Here is a 24512-nt window from a genome sequence, read left to right as displayed (position 1 = left end):
GGCTGAATTTTTTAAATTATATTTTTAATATAATATAAAATACATATTCTACAATCTATTCATATATTAGATGCTGTGGGACAATGGTCTTGTACCCTGTAAAGATTTGTCAATTGAATTGCTTTAATAAAATGCTGATTGGCCAGTAGGCACGCAGGAAGTATCGTTGGGGTTACGAGAACAGGGAACTCTGGGAAGAGGAAAGGCACAGTCTGCTATTATTGCCTAGAAACAGAAGAAGCAAGATGAAAATGTTTTGCTGATAAAAGGTACCAAGCCTCCAAAGGTCTTGAGTTCAATTCCCACCAACCACATGGTGGTTCACAACCATCTGTAATGGGTTCTGGTGCCCTCTTCTGGCCTGTAGGCATACACACAGACAGAATATTGTATACATAACAAATAAATATTTTTAAAAATCTAAAAAAAAAAAAGGTACCAAGCCATGTGGCTAACACAGAAAAGAACTATGGGTGAAGATATAAGATATAAAAGTTAATAAGAAGCCTGAGAGAGCTTGGGAAGTAATTCTAGACACAAATGATTAAGTACAGCTCCTTGGTAGCAGCATTATCTCAGGTGAGCTCTGTTTGCTAGAGACAATAGTGTCTTATTTAAGAGAGACTTCCTGATTCACTTTCAGCTGCAAACACCTTGAAGCTCTTTTAAGAAGCCCCACCACCAAACACTTAAATGATGTTTATGAATAGCTGACATCATGCTTTTTGGTGTTGGCAGGAATCTTGAAACTCCGTAGAGCTGTACCTTAAACATGGCTCTGGCCAGTACCTCTGGCATGAGGATAGACTCTTGGAAAGCTAAGGAATTGGGTGGCTCCAGCTGTCAAAGCCTTAGGTTGAATTCTAGTCATGTAGGCTGTTATTTATTCTCTGCTTCATGAGCAGTGAGGAGACAGATGTAAACTTATTTGATCCTTTATTCAAAGAGGTCTTCTTAATGAGACAGCGATTTGAAAAAGATAACACTGTTAAAAGTTATTCTACTTTTAAGCTGTCTGTAATTCATCATGTGTTGTCTATTGACTCCTAATTGATAGCCCATTTCCTAGACCTCTGGATGTACATTACTCTGGCCGAGGTTTGGACTTAGATGCTGTTTCGGATAGTGCTATTAATAGCAACTTGAGTGGTTTTCTTCCCTTCTCCTGATATAATTCCATGATGCATCTTTTGAAGATGTTAACTTGGCCTATTTGACAAAGTCAATGAGTATTAAATTAAGCAGTGTAACTAAAGTTTCTAGATGTGTGACTGATTACTACTGCTTAATAAATTTTAGATCTCAGCCTTTATACTCTGATGACCTAGACCGCCATGTGGAACAAGCTAAAAATAATCCCACACTTTCTTTCTTGTATTCTGCCTCAAGTCCTTCCTTTCCCACACCAATGTCACTTGGAGACTCATATACTATGTCTTCTACTTCCCCATTTACTTAAAGAACGATAAATTTGTTCCTAGGTTTATGCATACTTATATAATTTAAAACTTTAAGCTCAAATTAAACATTAAGTTTAATTTGGTCACTTAACTTACTTTAAATATGCTAGTTTTGTATCGTTTAATAATAGATTTATATTCTCTCAGATATTTCTGAGAGGCAGCAAGCAATTCCGTTTTACATTAAGAACCCAGACTGCTTACAACTAATACATTCATTTTGGAAGACTGCCGATCTATATTGCAGATAAGCACGAAATTAATTCATTTGGGTCCACATTCAGCTGTGTTTGCTCAGACAAAATTTCTGCCTGAAGTTCCATTGACTCTGAGGTCAATAAAATCTTTGCATATATAAATCCCGATGAGTCAGGTCTTGAATAAATATCTTTCAGTTTCTCTCATTGTGATGCCTATCAGTGAGTAACCCAATGGTATATTATGAAAGATTTGAATTGACTCTTTGAAGACAGAGTTTTCTGTGGAGTACACGACTTGAAATTAAATAACAGATAAAGATCATATATTTTCAATTTCTTTCTTCATTTATTCAGTTGTCAAACAACAGTGGATATATGTATTGAAGTATGATTTTATATGCCCCCTGCCATTTTAAATAGTTCAAATGCTTACTTTCTTATGCTTGTAATATGAGGAGTCACCATTTTTGGTCTTTATGTTAATTGAAAAAGGTTAAATTGAATCATGTGTTTGGTTTCTTTAAAATAACACAAAAACTATTTCTTATGTGTATTATAAAACATGCAGTCAGTGCTTCCACCTTTGCTACATATCTAATGAGGGGTATAATTGGAGTCTTCAAGTATAGCAATCACTCTTAACAGCAGAGATAGCTTTTTAGTCCCCTCAGAAATAATTTCTAAAAGAGATGATGTGATAAATAACATAGAAGATTCATAATATAGTGTGTAATATGTTATATCTCATATGAACATTTGACATCTTCTCAGGAGAATTTCTTTTTGTTCCTTATTCAGTGGGTCTCTGTGCAAACATCACGGCCAACTCAGTAATGATGGACACGAGTCAAGAAAAAAAGTACTGTTCGACACCTCTCAGGAGTAGATTTGGTTCAAATTCCTTGAGTCTGTCACCGGGCAGTTTACTATGAACATATTTTAAAATGGGACAACTTTTGAAAAGTTTTCTAGTGACAGTTATCATTATAAAGCTTAAGGCGAGACTATATCAAAACTCTTACCAAGTACACGTGACCTCTTCCCTAAGAATGGCTTTTATGATGAAAGAACTTAGGGGAAGATTTAATTGTTCAATGTCCTTGTAGAGGTCATCAAGCTCCAAAGTGCCTATGGTATTTACCCAAAGATGGTTCCATTGACTGAGCAATAATGCACAAGTTACTTCTCAAGGGAAGAAGACATAGGGATAAACTGAATGGGCTGGGGGATTCAGGTGTGGCCTGGCCCTGCAGATAGCACAGGTCACCAGGCTGTTGACTCTACCCATTCCCAGTTTTCCACGCATAAGCAGGTTGCATCTCTTCCCTTCAACAGATAGTGCTATATGTTTAATATTCCTGGTTTCCATGGTGCTTTTCTGTAAGCACAAGGACCTCACACTCTCTGTTTTGTTCTATTAAAAGGCAACCCTTACTTTGCATAATTGGCCACATGCCACCAGCATCTACTCCCTTCTGCAGCCTAAGCATTCCTTAGATTCATTTGCTCACAAAATATTTTCAAATGTATTGTAAGAAGGTATGAATTATGCTAAAAAATCCTCTTTATATTCACTACAGCAATTCAGGAATGAACTGATCTTTTACTCAGAGAAAGCTGCAAGGTCTAAGTGCTGAAGTTTAAGACTATCTGGACATGAATATGGTGGTGTGCTTGCTTAAAATATTTAATCTTAAATCTTAACTGTATGTCTAGGCTTAATGGATAACTAAGAAAATCTAACATACAGAAAAAGCAGGTTACTAAGATGACATAAAAAAGAAAAGCATCAATAAAAAGATAGTACAGTAAATATAGAAATAGAGACTGAGTTCAGTCAGAGACTAAAAGTAGTTTTCAACACTAGAAGTAGTAGCAAAAATATAATAGAAATTTTAGATGGCTAAATACACCTCTTTGATCTCAGAATCAAATGACAAAGGTTGAAAGTATTGAAAAGATACGATTCATAGCTGACCAGGCGATTCAAAATGTTCAGCCACAGTATTACATGTATCATATCAAAAATAGAAACATCAAATGATCAGGCTCACCACTGCACCACCGAATCCCTGCCATACTGACTAGAAAGGCAATGTGTCTGTGTGGAAACGTTAGTCACCATCCGGTTGTGTAAATTATCAAGGCCGTTTCACTATTAAAACTACAAGTAAGTAAAAAAGCTTTAAAATTAGTTGTTGAAAGGACAAGAAATATATTCCAGGAGAAAACTACAACCAAAGCAAGTAAGTTACATGTGGGCATCAAATTATCCCAGATTCACAAAGTGCTCTAAATTGAATAAGCACCTACAATTCTACAATTAGATACTTAAGGTTGGTACATTTTAGTTTTATTCATTGTTTTGATCTGTGTGTTCAAATTATTAACATTATTTCTGAAATAAACAACAATTAGTGAATATTCCCTCAAGATATTTAATATTCAAATGGTTTTTGAAAATGAGCATGTCCTCTAGATGTGGAAGTAATTTGAAACCAAATGCACAGAAAATTATAATTCTGAAATGTGAGCAAACTTGTTCCTACTATACTTTACACTGTCATTATAATCTTATTTTTCATTTATTGTTTTAAAAACAATCTTTTCTCATTTTACACACCATTCCCAGTTCCCTCTCTCTCCCCTTCTCCTGCTCCACCCACCTTCGACCCACTTCACCACCCCCATTCACTTCTAAGAGAAGGTAAGGCTTCCCGTGGGAGTCAACAAATCTGAGCACATTGCTTTGAGGCAGGACCAAGGCCCTCCCCCATATATCTAGGCTAATCATGGTATCCCTCCAATGAGAATGGACTCCAAAAACCCAGAACAAGCAATAGGGATAAATCCTGGTCCCACTGCCAGTGGCCGCACAGACTGCCCTAGCCACAGTACTATCAGCCACATTCAGATGCTTCGTTTGGGCCTGTGTAGGTTTCCCCATTGTCATTCTGGACGCAGTGAGCTCCCACTAGCTCAGGTCAAGTTTTTCTGTGAGTATCCTCATCATGGTCTTGACCTCTTTGCTCATTTTATTGCTACCCCTTCATTTCAACTGAACTCTGGGAGCTTGGTCTAGTGATAAATGTGAATCTCTGCATCTGTTTCCATCAGTTGCTGGATGAAGTGTCTATAATGAAAATAAAGGTAGTCATCAATCTGATAGCACTGGAAGGCCAGGTCAGGTACCCTCTCCACTACTGCTTAGGTCTTAGCTGGTGTTATCCTTGTGAATTCCTGGGAGTTGCCCTAGTCCTGTTTCCTGTTAGACCCATAATGACTCACTCGATTAAAAACAAACAAACAAAAAAAAAACCCAAAAAGAAAACCCTCTTTTCTTGCTCTCTGTATTTATCCTTCCCCCATCTCAGCCATCCCATTCCCTCATGGTTCTCCTCCTGCCTTCCCTTTCTCCCCTCTTCTTCCCTTTCTCTCCTCCCTTCCCCCAGCATGCTCACAATTTTCTCAGGAGTACTTTTCTATTTCCCTTTCCCAAGGTGTTCCATGCATGTTTTTCTTAGGGTTCTTGTTACTTAGCTTCTCTGTTGTCTTGGATCATATATATGTTTGTTATGCTTTGCTTTATGTGTATTAACCTCTTAAGAGTGAGTATATATCATGTTTGTCTTTCTGGGTCTAGTTATCTCACTCCGGATGTTTTTTTTTTTTCTATTTCCATCTACTTACCTGCAAATTTCAAGGCTTTACTGTTTATTACTTCTGAATACAAAGTGAATACTCCACTTTGTAACTTTACCACATTTTTTTCTTTTATCCATCCTTTGGTTGAGGAGCATCTAGGGTGTTTCCAAGTCCTGGCTACTGTGAATAATGTTGCTATGAACATAGTTAAGCAGATGTGCTGTGGTATGACTGTGCATCTTTTGGGTATATGCCTAAAAGTGGTATTGCTGGGTCCTGAGGTGGGATACTTCCCTATTTTCTTAGAAACTGCAACACTAGTTTTTTTGTTTGTTTGTTTGTTTGTTTTTGTTTTGTTTTGTTTTGAGACAGGGTTTCTCCGTGGCTTTGGAGCCTGTCCTGGCACTAGCTCTGTAGACCAGGCTGGTCTCGAACTCACAGAGATCCGCCTGCCTCTGCCTCCCGAGTGCTGGGATTAAAGGCGTGCGCCAACATCGCCCGGCATAGTTTTTAAAGTGTCTGTACAACTTTGTATTCCTGCCAGCTATGGAGAAGAGTTTCCTTTACTCTGTACCTTCTACAGCATAAGCTTTCATAGTGATTTTTTTTAAATTTTAAATTTGCTTTTATATTTTTATTGATCTCTACATTTTTTCTGCCCCACTCCCTGTATCTCCCCTCCCCTTTAATACTCTCCCAAGGTCCCATGCTCCCAATTTACTCAGGAGATATTGTCTTTTTCTACTTCCCTAAATATGCTTTTTGAGTGCAATCTTTTATCCATTGTTTATTATACCTGTGCTTTCTTTTTTTTAATATAATTTTTTATTGAAAAAAAAAAGATTTCCGCCTCCTCCCCGCCTCCCATTTCCCTCCCCATCTCCCTTTTCTCCCCTCCTCCCTCTCCTCTCCCCCTCCTGACTGGGGCAAGAAGGTAGCTCAGAGTCATTTTGATTTGCATTACCCTGATGGCTAAGGATATTGAGCATTTCCTTAAGTGTCTTTCTGCCATTTGAGATTCTTTTGTTGAGAATTCTCTGTTTAGATATGTATTTCATTTTAATTGGATTATTTGGTATTTTGATATCTAGTTTCTTGACTTCTTAATGCATTTTTGAGATCAGCTCTCTGTCCCATGTGGGGTTGGTAAAGATCTTTTCCTATTCATTTGGCTACCATTTTGTCTTATTGACTGTGTCTTTTGCCCTACAAAAGCTTCTTAGTTTCATGAGGTTCCATTTACTTATTGTTGCTCTCAGTGTCTGTGCTCTTGGTGGTATATTTAGGAAATAGTCTCCTATGTCCATGCATTCAAGGCAACTTCCCACTTTCTCTTCTATGAGGTTCAGTGTGACTGAATTTATGTTCAAGTCTTTGATTCATTTTTGAGTTTTGTGCATGGGGAGAGATAAGGAATGGAGTTTTCATAGCCTTATTGTTTAGTAAATACCATCTTTCTAATCCCTTGAAAGTGTACAACAGCTTTATCCGTTTTTTCATCTATATAATATAATGCAAACTGTAAGCCAGTCCAAGTCTAATGATAACCTACCATATTTTCTTCCTTCTACCTCTTCATGCTAGATATTCATACTGAGATACCATGCCCCCTTGCAATGTAATGTTGTGCATAACATCTTCAGTAGGTAGCACCTGATGAAATTTCATTCAAGAGCCAGAAATGTGAGTAAACTAATTTAGAAGTTTTTACTGCATTGATATAACACCAATAAAAAACAAACCAAAAAAATCCTAAAGAATTTGACTTTGAGGATGGGACCAGACAATGAGAAGCAGAAAAAAATAACTTAGGGGTATTTTAATAGAGGTTAAAGAATACAGAACTAGAGGCTAGAAGGATGTTATTATGTAACCTGTAACACCAGCATATTTAGCAAAGCAATTGCCTGCAGTAATATGAAAAAGAAAAAGCATAGTGAATTTGTAAGCATACAAAGCGACTGAAAGAGATTTTACAAAGCAAGTGATTTTTTTTTAAAAAAAAAACAATATCTGAGAGATGCAGGCACAGAAAAATAAATTAGTTGGAGCTGTTCAACTGTTTTGCGAAATTTACAGGACACATAGACGAAGTAGGAGAATTTTTTTTTTCTTCTAAAGTGTGCTTATGGTAAAATATTAGTTCAGAAGAAACCTGTAAAACCAGGATCTTCCAAGAAAACAATGCCTCATGGTATTAAAGATCAAATTAGTCAGTTAAAATCTAAATAGCAATTAGATTATTAGATTTTGTAAGATACCACAAGGCTACATGAGCTTCCTAATTATCTTACATTTTAAGATTTTAAGAATTGTAATACAACCATGTCTTCCTAGAGAATATTCTGTGCAAATGATTTTAAGGCGATATCTATTTCATAGTAGGAGATTCCCAAAATGTTTTGAAAGATTGTTGTTGTTTTCTTTTTTTCCTGGAGCATCAAGGTTCAGAGCATAGTGAATGGTATAAGACCTTGGAGCTTAAGTTGCTATTTATGTGACAGCTTCAAAAAGAGTCACCAAAAATATATAGCAATACCATTGGCTTAGACTTTAAAAGATCATCAGTGACTAATATTAGAAGCAATTTTGATATCTGTGGCCTTTAGGAGAGGCAAGAACACGCCTCGGTGACATTCATAGGCCATGTCTTAATGAAAGGAAGAGTGCTTTGGAGCAGTAGTGATGGACAAGGGCAAATCAGTACAAAGCCATGAAGAGAAATCTCACAGTGCGGAGGTAAGCATGGAATCAGAAATGCTAGCACAAAGGACTGAATTGGATTCTATTATTTCTGTGAAATAATGTTTAAAATTTCCCCACTTTTCACAAAGACTTGGTAACAGGTATTTTTCTTTCCCTTTACAATCCAGTGTTCTAGGAAAGTGGCTTTACTTCTCCTTTATTTGTTTATGTATTAATTTATATATTTATTATTTTACATATTTTCACAAGTAAGTGAATCACATGTGCCCTGTGATTAAATGGCAGCTCAAGGAAATATTTTCATGGGTTTAGCTTTTAATGCCCTCAGAATTTTCTATAAGCATATTCCAAGGGCTTTAGCTACTCCTTGACCTGTCAGCAGAGCTTCTGTTTGTCCAGGCTGATCATGCACGCCTAGGGAACGCAACAGTATAAGGTTGGGTCAGATTTGTTCCAGATAGTTTAAAAGGCTCAAGAAGCCAGCCAATGTGAAACAGAGCTCAATCCTCTGTGGATATTCATTGAGAGACTAATGCATTCATGAATCACCGAGGAAGATGCAAAAGTCACAAGGCAAATCCCAGCTCACAGGATGTGTCAGGGAAACAGATGGTCTGACAAGGAAAACTGTGGAAAATGAGTTGTTCCAGCCCTACAAAGAATCTCTGCGGGCTTGTTGTGGCTAATCTTAGTTGTCAATACAGCTGGATCTAGAACCAACTGAAAAGTAAGTAATTGGGTCCTTCTGTGCTGGATTTCCTTGGCCCCATATTTGCCGTGAGACCCACTCTAAATGTGGGCAATATCTGGTCACAATCCACATTTGATAGGACACCAAAAAAGAAAAGTTTTCCATTTTGCTCACTTGGGTTTCATTCTTCCTGGAGGTTGTCTGCTCTGTTGCTGCCATGATTATTTCCAACGAAGCTATTGCGCTAGTTTCTCCAGTCTTCCTCTGAACCTCCTGAAATCCTCAGGCCTTCTGCCCTCTATCAGTCCATCACGGAATGAGAAATTACTAATTAGGTTCTTGCATTCTCATTTCATTTATGAGAGTTGTCTGTTGAAATAATTCTCTTGGGTGTGTGTGTGTGTGTGTGCATGTATATTCACTTATATGTATCCATATGTAGTATGGATTCATATGTATACTTATATGTATGTGCACATAATATACACACAGATAGATAGATAGATAGATAGATAGATAGATAGATAGATAGATATGTATGTATGGAGTAGTAGACTAATAGTTTTTGGATCCAGTAGGTGGCACTCTTTTTGGTTTACATAGAATCTGACATTGGGGTTTATGTGCAATTTATTGGTGTACACTACCCGAAAACTAAAGAGAACAGTTAATTTAAACCGGACTCTCTGAACATGGTGAACAATGAGGGCTGATGAGAAGCCAAGGACAATGGCATGGGGTTTTGATCCTACTTCATGTTCTGGCTCTGTGGGAGCCTAGCCAGTTTGGATGTCCACCTTCCTAGGCATGGACAGAGGGGGGAGGACCTTGGACTTTCCACAGGGCAGGGAACCCTGACTGCTCTTTGAACTGGAGAGGGAAGGGGAGAGGGGGGGGGGGAGGGAGAGAAGGGCGGGAGGAGGGGGAGGGAAATGGGAGGCTGGGAGGAGGTGGAAACTTTTTTTCTCAATAAATAATTAAAAAAAGTTAGAGGTCTGAAAAAAATGTTTCTCCCAGTCCATAGACATTTCCTCAAAAGACAATATACAGAGAAAGAAACAGAATTTCTATTCTATCTGGTCTCAACATTGAATGAATCACTCACATAGAATAAGAAAAAAAAAAAAAAAACAGGATATAGACTGGGAGTAAACACACCCCAAACACAAATTTAGCCAGTTAATTTATAAAAATTTCTATAAAATTATCTCTCTTTAATAAGTATTCCTATGTGTATATGAATTTTCTGGAAACTTTTAAAAGTGTTTTTGATACATGCTTTTGATTGAATAGACCATCCACAGCATGATTTCCAAGTGACAATGGTCTCAGCTGTCTACAGAGATTTATTGTCATCACAGCAGAAGGAAATAGAACTGTTTTCCAATGGAAGGCTTAGAAAGTAATCAAGAAGTCTTCACTTTTTCTAGAGAAGACATCTGTTTCGAAAACTCTTTCTTCACTGCCCAATAACTTTAGCACCAGTGTACTCTCCCAGAATAGCAATGTTCTTATCTGATCTTGTTATGTTCAATCTCACCACACTCCAGAAAGTTAGTATTCTCTACCATTTTCAGAACACACTAGCAAGTTATGCCTATGACCCATCCCATTTAGGGATCTATTAATTGTAACAAGTACCTATGCCCTGCATATACAACTCATGGTGGATTTAGAAAAATAACCACATGAATAGTAAATTTCACAAGAAACAATCAGAAGATAGTTCATATATTCCACTGATATTTAGCAATTTTAAATGCTCAATGTTTTATGACTTATGTACCTTCTTTTTATAGAGCTCTGATGAAAAGCCATGCCTATCTAATTCTGTTCCCAATTCATGTATCTCTAACTTTTGGTAGGACTTTTTTTCCCACTTTTTTTTTTCATTTCAAAAGCACTTGATAAGTAAGCCTGTAGTGTGTGCAATTTCTCATTGTATAATTTTTGTTACAGTATGGGAAGGGGAGGAATTTTGCTCTATTTATATGTTTGAAGTATTGAACCATGTTTCACTGATATTCATTTAAAAAAAAAACTTGGACATTTTTGGTAGAGAGTTACTCCCAATGCCACATTTGTTCCGTAGGTAGCGATAGCATAACGCTTGTAAATGTGTGTCTTTGCATTTTGTGAATGATATAGTTGCTCAGTTCCCTCTGAACCATGAAGTGGGTATGGAATTTAACAAAATCAGAAAGGTGTACATGATTGATGGCCTTAGATGTTCTCTGAACACCTTCCTCCTTCGTTACTATCAGAAGTGATAAAATAGGACTCAGAGTAGAGAAATAATACTTGGTTAGAACACATGTTATGCTTGCTACCTATGGAACTCTATTTAGATGGTCCTTTTCACTAATGTATAGTCATTTGGAGAGGTTTATGATGAAAGTTACAGTTCCCAATAAAACATAACTCTAAAATTCACATTTTTGACAGCTCTATATATCAGATTAGGAGTTTAAAATGTGTGTCATACTAAACATACGTTGAATAAATTTGTCTTTGTCAGTTTAGAATGTGACAGACTTTGTTGACTCCCCAAAGGGAGGTCTTACCCTCTCTGAGAAGTAGATGGGGCATAGAGTGGGGGAGAAGGTGACAGGGAGGGGGTGTGCAGGAGAATGTAAAATGAGAAAAGACTATTTCAAAAAAGTCTTGGTTATGCTAAGTGTTGTACTTGTAAAATCACAAACGGTAAACTTTTTTTTCTACCTAAATATAACCTAGTTTGTTTAAAGCAGGACATGTTGTCGTAAAATAAAAAATCAAGAGGAAACTATAATAGAACATTGAGAACAATTTAGTTTAAATATTATCAATGGTATTAGAAACACTCTTATATACAATAATATTAATGAAAAGGGTGGTTACAAATTTGAAGGAGAGTAGGGACTAGTATATGAGAGGGTCTGAGGGAAGAAAAAAGTAAAAGGAAAGCATTGCAATAAAATTATAGTTGCAAAGGTGAGCAAACAAAAAAGATTTTTATGCACATATTTCTAAATAATTACATGTTTAATCTCACCGAGAACACATATTTCAGTAAAAGTCATGAAATACATTTTTACTTTTTAAAGCAATCTCTTTTCAAATTTTACATAGCAATCCAAGTTCCCTCTTCCTCCCTTCCTCCTGCTCCCCTTCCCTTCCCCCTACCCCACCCTCCATCTATTCCTATTGCACTAGGGATAAATACTGGTCCAGCTATGAGTGGCCCAAGAAGGTGCCTAAGTCACACAACTGTCATTCACATTCAGAGGGTCTACTTTTGGCCTACAAAAGTTACCCAGCTGTTAGTCCAGAGTCAGTGAGCTCCCAATAGCTTCCATCAGCCTTTTCTGTGGGTTTCCTATCATGGCTTGACTCCTTTGCTCATATTATAACTCCTCCCTCTCTGGATTCTGGGAATGCGGCCCAGTGCTTAGGTATGGATTTCTTCATCTGCTTCCATCATTTACTGGATGATGACAATTCTAGGATGATAATTAAGGTAGTAATCAATCTGATTACAGGGCAGGCCGATTCAGGCACCCTCTCAATTATTGCTTGAATTCTCACCTTGGGCCATCCTTGTGGAATCCAGGGAATTTTCAGAGTGCCAGGTTTCTTGCTAACCCGTAATGGCTCCCTCTATCAAGATTTCTCTTTCTTTGCTTTCTCCCTTGGTCCTTCCCCCAACTCATGCATCTAGATCCCCCTTGTTCTCCTTCCCTTTCCCCACTCCCATATCACTTCCTTTCCTCTCTTCTTCTTCCCCTCTGTTCCCAATTTTATCAAGAGCTCTTGTCTATTTCTCCTTCCCAGGGGGATCCGTGTAAGATTCTCCTAGGGTTCTCCTTGTTTCCTAGCTTCTCTGGGGTTGTGAACTGTAGACTGGTTATGCTTTGCTTTATGTCTAATAGTCACTTAGAAATAATGAAAAATTAAAACACTAAACTAACAATTTTATTCCTAAAATGATTGATGTTATCTTTATTGAACTAATAATGAAGACTTTAAAAATAAACACATTGGATAATATTGCTGATAAAGTCTAGACACGAGCCTAGGCTAAAGGCAATGCGCAGTCTTGATTTTGCATCTTTATTGGTAGGTTTCCCATTGAAATAGTAACTGTTCATTAAAAAAAAACTTGATTGAGAACCCTGACTGTTCTTCGGGCTGATGAGGGAGGGGGACTTGGTTGGGGGAGGGAAATGGTAGGCGGTAGTGGGGAGGAGGCAGAAATCTTTTATAAATAAATAAATAAATAAATAAAAATAAAAACAAAAAAAACTTGATTATCCTGTTCTGTCCAAGAAAACGCAGACCTAGTTATATATTACAAGATAAAAAAATCAAAGTAGTAATCAAATATTAATGGGAATCATTATCTTAGACAAACAAAATAGCTAATAAAGGTAGTAGATGATTGTATCAGTTATCATAGCCACTAGAGAAGACTACATGACAGAAGTAGGATAGAATCAAATCTTTTAAATTTTTCATATTGCAGTGAAACAGGGAAATGAGAAAACTATTGCCCACATCTGCTGAAATAATTTGCAAAAAATATTATGACAGTTATTTATTCTGATTAACTTGAAGCAAATAAATGCTTATCTCGAGAATGAAGTTTATTTAAGCTTGTGCAATTCTCCTGTCTTACTGCCCCTCCAAGTGTTCTTACACACAAAGGTGTTTCCTCAGCCAATGAAGCTCTTTCATAAGAAAAGACAACTTTCCAATCTATCAAATGATTTGTTTCATTTGTACACATACACATTAACATATATGAGCTGAATATTCTACAGTCTTTAGAATACATGTGTATTATACAAAGAAAATAAATTCATGCATTATATATGTACAATCCTTCATATACATATATGCTTATTTGTGCGTAAGTGCCTATTTGCTCTGCGAGAAAATTGAGTGTTAAAAATACTTTAGACCATACACACAACCATTTAATTTTCAATGCATCTACATTTCTCATATATTATCTCAATAAAGGTACCAGTAAGAATTTATATTAATTCTGAGAGAATCAGGACTTTAAATTATTGATGCAACATGTTGGTATTATAATGCTATTCTGTGTGCTTCTAATAAGCACATTGTACCTAACAAATTAAAATGTCACAAAATGCACTACCAATATTAACTAAGTTAAAAACTAAGAAAGAGTGTGTTTAACTTATTAAAACAGTATAAAATACAACTCAATATCTTTCGATCAAGATCTCTCCTCTGTAAGCAAAATATCATGTTTTTGTAACCATTAATTTACATTTGTTACACAGGATACAATAATTGTATGGATTCTGGACTGAGAAAGCATTTTTCTCCCACTCAGTGACTATATTATAGCTCACAAGATAATTGCCTAAATCATAGTCTTTTCCTGCAGCTTGACAATTCAGTGATGAATGGATCAAAAACTGGTGGCCACATATCTTTTGTATGAGCATTGCCAACATGCCAAGGGCTGATTTGTACACCGTACATAATTGACTTCTTCTAAGTGTAACTCAGAAATTCAACAGACAGAAAAATACGACAGTAATTGGGTGATGCCCAACATTCGTCTGATAAAGGGCTTGCCAGCAGCTCATATTGCTTTTTCTCAGTGCTTGATATTCATCATAACATTTGCAGCTATTTTTTACAAGCTTTAGAGTAAGTACAACACAACAATTTTTTTCCTAATCTGGGAATATAGCATTCTCTGCCTCAGTATTTATGATCTCTTCTCTGCATTTAGCAACATAATTCATCAGCCTAAAGCTTGCAAGTGTCACGTTGTGCTTATTCTATATAAAACTACAAATTGCTTTCAAAGAGAGTAGCAAACTACTGCTTTGAGGATGATATGAAACTTTAGTGGTTTCATGCAACTATTTATAAATTTGCCAACAAGTGTTATCAGGATCCAGAGCAAATTGTCTCCAGATCAATTAAACTTCTGTTTGCCATAGTGATGTAATCGGTCTATTGCCTCTCCAGTTTAAGGTGAGCAAATTCCCTATTATAAACTTTGATGTTATTATCTCTGCAGACATTGATGTTATATTCGTTATTTTAAATTTATTATGATAATTCTGTTTTTTGTTGAAGTTTGAATATTATTCCTCCCTTTGGTAATTTTGTGCTATCCAGATTCACCACTGAAACTTGAACAATATTTATGCATTGCTTTATAATGTAGCATAATAACAATGATATAGAAAGAAGAACCCATCAACAATAATGTAAATTATAAAATTCTAAGACTATCATAGTCAATGATGACTACTACCAAAAATAACATAGATTGCATACTGTAAAACAAAGTATCTATCACAATTATGGAGATTTATAAGTTTGAGATCCAGGTCTATACATTTATGTTAAGGATGTTCTTTCTGATCTTCAAATATTTTTATTCTTTATTGTCTCTTTTGATTGGGCATAAAATAAAATAAAGAAATTTCACCTCTCTGTCTATCTCTAGTTATCTATCTATCTATCTATCTATCCATCTATCTATCTATCTATCTATCTATCTATCTATCATCTATCTATCTATTATCTATCTATCTATCTATCTATCTATCTATCTATCTATCTATCTATATGTCTATCACCTATCTACAATCTACCTATCTGATTTCTATGTATCATATTTAATTATAATCTACCTATCATCTATCTAATTTTTCTATCCATCTGTCATCTATATTCAATCTCTTATGTATCTATTTTCCTATCTATCTGTCCATCTGTCCATTCATCTGTATATTTATCACATCTTACATCATTTATCTATTACCTATCTACCTATTATTTATCTATCTTATATCATTTATCATATCATTTATCTAATTATATATCTATCTTCTATCTATCATCTGTCTGTCTGTATTTCTGTCAGATCTACCATTCTCTATCAGCAGCTATCTGTGCATATTTATGTCAACAAATGGAACTTCATCTTGTATATTTAAAATTGTTACTTAACTTTTTCCCCTAGTGAGCAAATATAGAATACCTGAAGATTTGCTCTATTATATTGTCAGTGTGTAAAATTTCAGATAGTATTTGTGTGTTGGATTTGAGATTGTTTCTGAAGTAAAAACAAGAGAGTTTCCTTTCTATTATTGCTGAAGGGAATGATTAGTCACAATAATGGTTGCTCCCAGGTGGTGAATTGCACTATCACTGAAACATCCGTCCCTCTTATATCCAGGGTATAGAATCTATGATTGTGTATAACTGGAGTTTGAATTGGGTCATCCATACTTTGTGGAGCAATGCTAATGATGCTAGTAACTTGGAATGTAAGTTCTTATATGTGTGAGGTTCACATCTTTAACATGAAGCAATCACAGATGGGAAATAATTTAAATATTTATGCCTATATTTAAACCATTGCAATTACACTTCACACAAAGATAGTTTTCTGTCTTACTATGTTCTCAAGAAAACACTTTAATAACTACTTAAATTTAATTGGTTTTAAAACAATTTAGAGATTATTTACAACACAAAGGACAATGTTCTTAGGCTTTACAAAAATACTATTTTATTTTGTATAAGGGGCATGAGGATGGGTCAGAATTGTTTTTATAAGGGCATCCTGAAAGTGATCTCCTTTGGATATCAAAGGTTGTCATGTGAATTTAAACCAAATGACATATATCTTATTTGAAATGGATACACTTGTATATCTATTTTACAAAGGTTTATTTTAATTGTTTATATGTTTTATTACTTCACAGAAATGTTAGTAATTAGAATATATGATATTAAGAAGACTACAGAATACATAAAAATCTACAATCACTGGGAAATAAAATATTAACTAGTATCTTTCTGAATTGAATAACATTAGTCCCAAAATTAATAGAATTGACAAAATACACATATAGAAAGCAAATTCATAAAATGTTTATGCCATTGTATAATTAATAACTTAAAGAATAATAAATAAAATGAACTGGGTGATCATGCTAAGATCCTCGCACCTGAGGGGCAGAGGCAAATTGATCTCTGTGAGTTCAGAGCCAGTCTGGTCTAAAATGTGAGTTTCTTGATATCTAGCCTTACACAGAGAAACCCTATCTAGAATTTAAAAAGTAAAGAATAAGATGAGGAAAGATTTTATAATAGATAAAAATAATTACTTTCAAGAGAAATATTCAACCTATAATTAAAACTCCCTAAATGTTATTTTTGCTCTATTTAAAAATTAAAATTATGATTGATTGGATTAGTATCTTTTTGCATGAAATTTTAAGCTTCTAATTATGTTATGCTTTAAAGTGCTGTTCATATTTCCTTCCAGATTCATTTTGTATTCTGATCAGTAATGCTACTGCAAGTACAGTGTATAGCTATGAAAATATTTTGTATATTTAGCTTTGGATAAGGGCTTATATTACTTACCAACTTGGAAGATAAATCTTTCAGAATATCTAATATTAATATCATTCTGAGCTACTTAATCAACGACCCAAATACAGCACAGGTCTAAATCCTAATAACAATAACAGAAAAGACCATTGAGTTGAGGTGGAATAGAATAACTTGGCAAAACATTTGCAAGATATATTATTGCAATAGTAAAGGTTTTTTAATATTTATGTTGTTACAAATTAAGTCTATTATTCTGATCTTGGAATTAGATTATAAAAGACCAAGGTATAATATCATTTAAGAATTCAAGCCGGGCGGTGGTGGCGCACGCCTTTAATCCCAGCACTTGGGAGGCGATGCAGGTGGATCTCTGTGAGTTCGAGACCAGCCTGGTCTACAAGAGCTAGTTCCAGAACAGGCTCCAAAACCACAGAGAAACCCTGTCTCGAAAAACCAAAAAAGAAAAAAAAAAGAATTCAATAATTCTTTCAAAGACAGCTGGTAGTAGTTAAGAAAGGTTGCCAAGGGAAAAGTTAAAATACTGTACAATAACAAATAATAATGAACATAAATAAAGTATAATAATTAAAATATAATATCATCCAAATTAAACAAACATAAATACTTACAAATTTTAAAGGGGAATTAATTATTTCAAATATCTTATAAAAGAACAACATAAGTAAAATAGATAAACTGTTTTTTTTAAGTGACTAAGTTAATGAAGCAGTTTTGCAGAGTTTTTTCACATAATAAGGATTGAATGGTATGACTGAAATATCATTGTTTAAAGGGCAATATAATATTTAAAATCTAAAAATAAATTTGAGTCTTCCTATGAGCATGAAAATTTCACTGTCCTGTACATGTTATATGTCAATATTGTGTCCGAGGAGCTAGCTTATTTCTTTTATGAACACAATGTTTCATACAGTTTTCTATAGTGAGTAATACTGTCTCTTGAGTATAAAATCCTTCAGTTTCTGAGTCATATAAAAATTTCATTTCCTAGACTAGACTCAGCAATTCAAGGTTAAAATAAAAATAGAAAGAGTGGGCATCCTGACTGGTTCCTGAACAGGAACAAAAGGTCTTCTCCACTCATGAAGAATAATATTAACTAGATTTGGTGAAACAAATATCTATTACAGATCTGAGAAATTTGCTTTCTTACTCTCAATTATAAAGTTCTTGTTATTCATCAAAGTTTTGGCTTTATTAATTTTTAAAAGTTTTTATTAAGACATTTTCATTTCTTACAGATAACACAAAATTCTTTTTTTGTTGTATAGTATAAATTATTAAATTAGTTAAACCTCACATTAATAGAGCACTACTATTTGCCAGAGTATTTTATATTAATTTAACACGAAAGGTTTAGAGAATTACAAAGACCATCCTAATCATATAATCATTTCTGCATATGCATATGGCATTTTAATTTTCCAGGATTATCTTGTTTCAATTTAGAACTAAATTTACCAAATGATATTTCATATGAGAGTTTACTTTCTCAGCTCTTATTTACCTTAAACTTTCTTATATATTTAGGCAGCTAGAGTGTCTGAAATTTTCAATACTTCTGACAAATGCCTCAGGGGAAAATGTATTCTCAGTGAGCAAGCTCTGAGACAATAAAAGAAGTTCTAATGAGTAGAGATTTCCAGAAAACTGCTTCACAGGCCAGAAAGGTCTTATGGGATCTTTTCTTGAGGTCAGAAAGCAACATAGACTCAAAGTCTGAGTTTTCTAGATAAGGTGTCAAGATTTCAGATTGTCAAGTTTGCAAGATACCTAGTTTAGAGTATTAAAAAAATTAAAAACCAAATTATGCGGCAGCATCCATTCAGATTTTTATTGGAGAATGAAATGAATTATGTATTGTTTTCTGTTACTGGTATTTCTGATAATTTGATTTCTTAGTTAAGGTTATTATTGCTGATATTAAACATGATCAAATACAACTGGGGAGGAGAGATGTATTTGGCTTATTGATGTATGCTCTGTATACATCCATTCCCCTCTGTATGCTGCGAATATGTTTTATTATCATTTGTTAATAAAGAAGATGCTTTGGCGTATGGTAGGGTAGCATATTGGTAGGGCAGAAAACTAAACTGGATGCGGGGACAACGAAGGCAGAATCAGGCATACGGCACATAGCTAATGAAGGAGAAAGATGTCAGAACCTTACCAGTAAACCACAGCCTCATGGTGATACACAGGGTAATAGAAATGGGTTAATTTAAAATGTAAGAATAAGCTAGAAATATGTCTGAGATGTTGCCAAACCATTTTGTAATTCATATAGCATCTGTGTGATTATTTGGGTCTGGGCAAACGGGAAATGTAAGCACAGTCTCGGCTTATAGCTTATACTTCTACATCCTAATGCATCATCGAAGAGAGCCAGGACAAAAACTTACAGGAAATGAGAAAGGAGCTGATGCAAAAGACATGGAAGGATACTGCTTAATGCTTGCTGAGCATGGCTTGCTCAGCTTACTTTCTTATATAACCCAAGACTACTCACAATGGGCTAAGCCCTCCTACATCAATAGCTAATTAAGAAAATGTTCTGCACGTTGACCTTTAGCCTGATTATCTTGAGGCATTTTCTTAATTGCAGCTGCCTCCTATCAAACGACTTTAGCTTGTGCCATCTGACATAAAACTATCTAGTACAATGGCTAACTAGCAAAAAATGTCAATATAATTCTCTACCATTTTTCTTTTTTTGTTTTTTTTTTCTATTTTATTTCCTATTTTATTATTTATTTATTTATTTATCTAAGATTTCTGCCTCCTCCCCGCCACCGCCTCCCATTTCCCTCCCCCTCCCCCGGTCAAGTCCCCCTCCCTAGCCAGCCAATATTCTTCTTTCTGATATCCTTCACAAGTATTGGGCTATTGATGTCACTCACTGTTAATTTGTATACTTGCATAGCATGTGTGGTGACATATGTATAATTCCCACTACTTTCAAAACACTTTTCAGTAATTTAAGATCCAACATTTGACTCTCCACTGTGGTGGCTATTGTCTCTGTTGTTATTAAACAAGAAAACTTACTATGATAAATATTACAACTGGGGGTGCAGGTATCAGGTACTTTAAAGAGTGGTGAAAATATTGATTAATATCAAATATTGACAGAAATCCAGCTTGAAAAAATGATACAGCTAGGTAAGTATTCTCTGTGCTCAAGTAGATTTAAGTGTCCGTTGAATTTAAGGTTGTTGAGAATACTGTATTAGCAGCTATATAAAAGGTTGTTTGTCCCCTAAACTGGAGTCACAGGACGTTTTGAGCTGCCTATAGAGGTCATTGAGCCTATAGTTTGTGATCCTAGAGAAGCTAAATAATAAGGTGAACCCAAAGAAAAACTCTCCCTAAGGACTGGAGCGAGAGGAGGGAGGGGAGTGGAGGAGTGGGAGGGAAATGGGAGGAGGGTAGGAGGTGGAAATTTTTAATGGTATTATTTATAAAGCAAAAAATAAAATAAAATGTTTAAAAAATAAATAAAAGAATTTATAAAAGAATGCAACATGGAATGTTGGGACCAATTGGAGTCCTGGCCTTCATCTGCTCTTCCCTGCTAGAGCCTTCTAATTGGAGTTACTAAAAGCTGTGCCTTGAGGATCAGAGGATGGGGTTTTCACCTGTTGGCTCACTTGACTGCTGGGTATTTAAGCCTCCATGGTGCTATTGAATAAAGGGCTTTAAAAAAAAAAAAACAGTAATTAGACGTCCGTGTGTCTGTCTGTCTCTCTGTGTGTTTGTATATTTCAACCTCCAGCTTCTTGCCGGAATCTCACAAGCTGTCTTGTAGCGCATAGAGTACAGATGGGGGCGCGGTGTGCAGCAATGAAATGGCCTACTGATAGATTATTTAAGACAGCTTCTCCTCTGCCTGATAAAAGGAATGTGTCCCTACATTAACCTAAACAAACAGAAACCAACACTTAAAGGTTTCATTATGAAATTTTTCTGCCTTGTCAGGTCATTGTTTTGATGAGATGACCGATGAATTCTTAGTCTTGGGGAATATGCTACACAACTATTGGGAAACAGTCCTACACAAATCAGTATATTATCTGATATACTTTTATGGAAATAAAGAATCACTGTTAACAAATCAAGGGAGGGTAAAAGTTAGTGGCTGTAGGTCAGCTTGTGTTATCATAATCTACTTTGGTAACTTGCTTACTTATATCAAATACCTCTTCTAATCAAGAATCCACATTTTCTTCATTTATCATCTATACAGTTTACTTTCCTGTTAATGAGAGATATTATTTTACATACCAATTTTTAAGATGCAACACAATCTTGGTGTGAATTATAATACCCTCTCTGACGTTTATGAAGGTTTCAAAGGGCAATGGAAAACTGAAAGTTATGTGGTGATCACAAAATTGAGATTAAAAAATTATCTTTAGACTTATAGTTAGTTATTTATTTGATTGGATATATCTGAGTGCTTTTGCCTGTATACATGTATGTACATACATATAGGCAGCATGTGTGTATGTCTTGCATGTGAATGTCAAAGATGGTGTCAGAGTCCCTGAAAATATAGTTACATATACTTGTGAGGCCCCAAGTAGATGATAAAATCTAAAACTTATTCCTTAACACATATATGTATATGTATAAATATATGTCTATATGTACATGTCTGTGTATATATATATATATATATATCCATACATACAGATGTTCATACATTGTTACAGGGAGCAAGGACCCTTGTTCTGGCTGTCTGGCTAGCTTACACCCAAAATAATCACACAAAAACTGTATTAATTAAAACACGGCTTGGCCATTAGCTCTAGCCTTCTATTGGCTAACCCTCACATCTTGATTTAACCCATTTCTATTAATCTGTGTTCACCATGAGGTTGTGGCTTACTAGCGTCTCCATGGTGGCCGACCTGGCATCTCCATGGTGGCTCTCTAACTCTGCGTTTTTCCTCCCAGAATTCTGTTCCATCTTCTCTGCCTAAGTTCTGCCCTATTAAGCCAAGCAGTTTCTTTATTAATTAACCAATGAAAGCAAGACACAAACAGAAGGACCTCCTACACCAATATATATGTGCAAAATTTGTATATCCATGTCTACACAACTATGTATATATGTATGTGTGTATATATGTATGCATATGTAAAAGCAACTATAATATAAAACAAAGAACAGATGCATATATATATATATATATGTGACAGCATGTATGATCATCAAAAAGCTTAATGAGATGATAATAAATACAAATGAAAGATTGAAAAATAACAGTGTATTCCAAATGTCAGACAAGCTGCTCATAATTTTGAAGGCCTAGATCCATAGTAATTTTGTCAGCTCATGCACAACTGGAAACAACACTAAAACCAACAACCACTATGAATTATGTGCATTAAAGTTTTATTCTACTTTTTATTTTATGTATTTTTTCCTAAAACAAGTATGACCCTCTTTGTTCTAGGAGAACATGTCTGTGTTGTACACTCTCATGGCAGCCATCACCATAATTCTGATCTGCAAATTGGCTGTGGACTAAATAATCATAGATAGCCACAGTAGATAAACAACGGTAAACGACTTTGTGTCACTGTGCTTTGACTACTCAGAGGCAGTTGGTTATTTTTAAAATTAGTATGTTCTATTAAGCACAGGCATGCTGTCAAAATGAAAAGAATCACTTTTAGTTCTTATTTCGTCCTGCAATGTATAGGATATGTTCTGTATGAAATATTAGCCTATACAAATTTATTTTCCCATCATTATAAAATATAAGCAAAAAATAAATGATAAAAATTTTGTCACTTTTGTAATTATACTCCACCAACCTCCTATGAATATATTCTTTGTTTCTATTCATAAAACTTTATAATATGTTATTCTATCCCATAAATAAGAATTCTTTTAAATGAAAATTACATATACATAAAATTTATAAATCAAGTGATAAAAGTCATTTAAGCTATTTGAACTACATAAAACCTTTTAATATTACATGTTGATGTGTAATACTAGACTCTAGGTGGGCAGTGTCAAAGAGTACTTATTTTTACAGTTTTAAATATCTATTTTATGTTTATGAATATTTTCCTGCACACACACTTGTGTGTTTGTGCTATATAAGTAAGTGCCTGGTACCCCCTGAGGTCAGAAACAAAATAAGATACCCTGGAACTGCTGTTCTGGATGGTTTTGACCCACCATTTGCATGCTGGGATTACTGCAAGCACAATTGATTTTATTAACTATGAATTAATTTCCCAAGCCTCAAAGAAGACTTCTTACATGATCAGAAACCATATATCTGAATAATTCTATAACAAACTGTATATACAGTACAGTTTATTGTTTAACTTATAGAAGTCATTTTTGCATCACAGACAAGGATGGAATTATGTAATGAGCTTCCAAATGTTCTGGTTGAATTCTGGCATGTGGGATTGACATTATCTGAATTTAGACTCTAAGAAGATTTAACCAAGTTTGAGACATCCATTCTCTATTATTAATTTTGTTGCTCTGATAAAACACAATGATAAAAAGAAGAACAGGAGAGATAATTATTTATTGAGCTTATATTTTCATGGCACAGTATATCATGAATATCAGATTTAGTAATTTAAACAACAACATGAAACAGAAATCCCGAAGGTGCTGACTTGCTGGCTCTATCCTAATTTCATGTTTCCCAGGCATTTGCCCTTCTTCAAGTAGACTGGGGCCTCCCATATAAATTATTAATCAAGGCAATTCCCTACAACATGTTTGATCTGGGAGATGGCCAGAGTCCGGCTCTGGATGAGGGCGGTGTCTGAAGTGGCTGGATGCAAGAGCTGTGAAGGAGAAATTTGACATGGGACACTTCTTAGCTTCATTTTACAGGAGAAAAACAGTAAGCACATCTCAGTATCACTTGATCTACTCTGACAATCTGCATCTCTCACAAGCTTTATTTATGCGCAAAATCACTTCCTCATAGACTTTAATCATTGATTACAGTCCTTTCAGGTTACATGTTTTTGGTCAAGTCTTCCTTAATTGGATAAACATATCAAAGTAAAAGAAATAAAATGAGTAAGCTGCAAATTTCATGAGAACTCAAATTTAACATTATGAAAAAAAATTAATTTTTTAAACTAAATTTCTTTTTTCCTTAAAAATGGTGTCCTAAAGTCTTGTGTTACAGAAATACTAAACAGGATGTCTTTATTCAAGTTTGACTAAGTTAATATATCAGAAGCTACTTTCCACTACCTGTTATACCAAGGTCCTCCCGTATTATTCTATTAATCTACTATAATGAATATCTGATCTTTCTACTGAAATCTATTTCCTCAGCCTATGTTAAAATTGTTTTTCTTTCCAGATAGAGTTTTTCTATGTAACTTTGGTGTCTGTCC

Source organism: Alexandromys fortis, unplaced genomic scaffold, assembly GCF_014885135.2.
Source record: "Alexandromys fortis isolate MF-2015 unplaced genomic scaffold, M_Fortis_MF-2015_v1.1 scaffold_191, whole genome shotgun sequence".
NCBI classification, from domain to species: domain Eukaryota; kingdom Metazoa; phylum Chordata; class Mammalia; order Rodentia; family Cricetidae; genus Alexandromys; species Alexandromys fortis.
Note: the sequence above shows the minus strand (reverse complement) of the source record.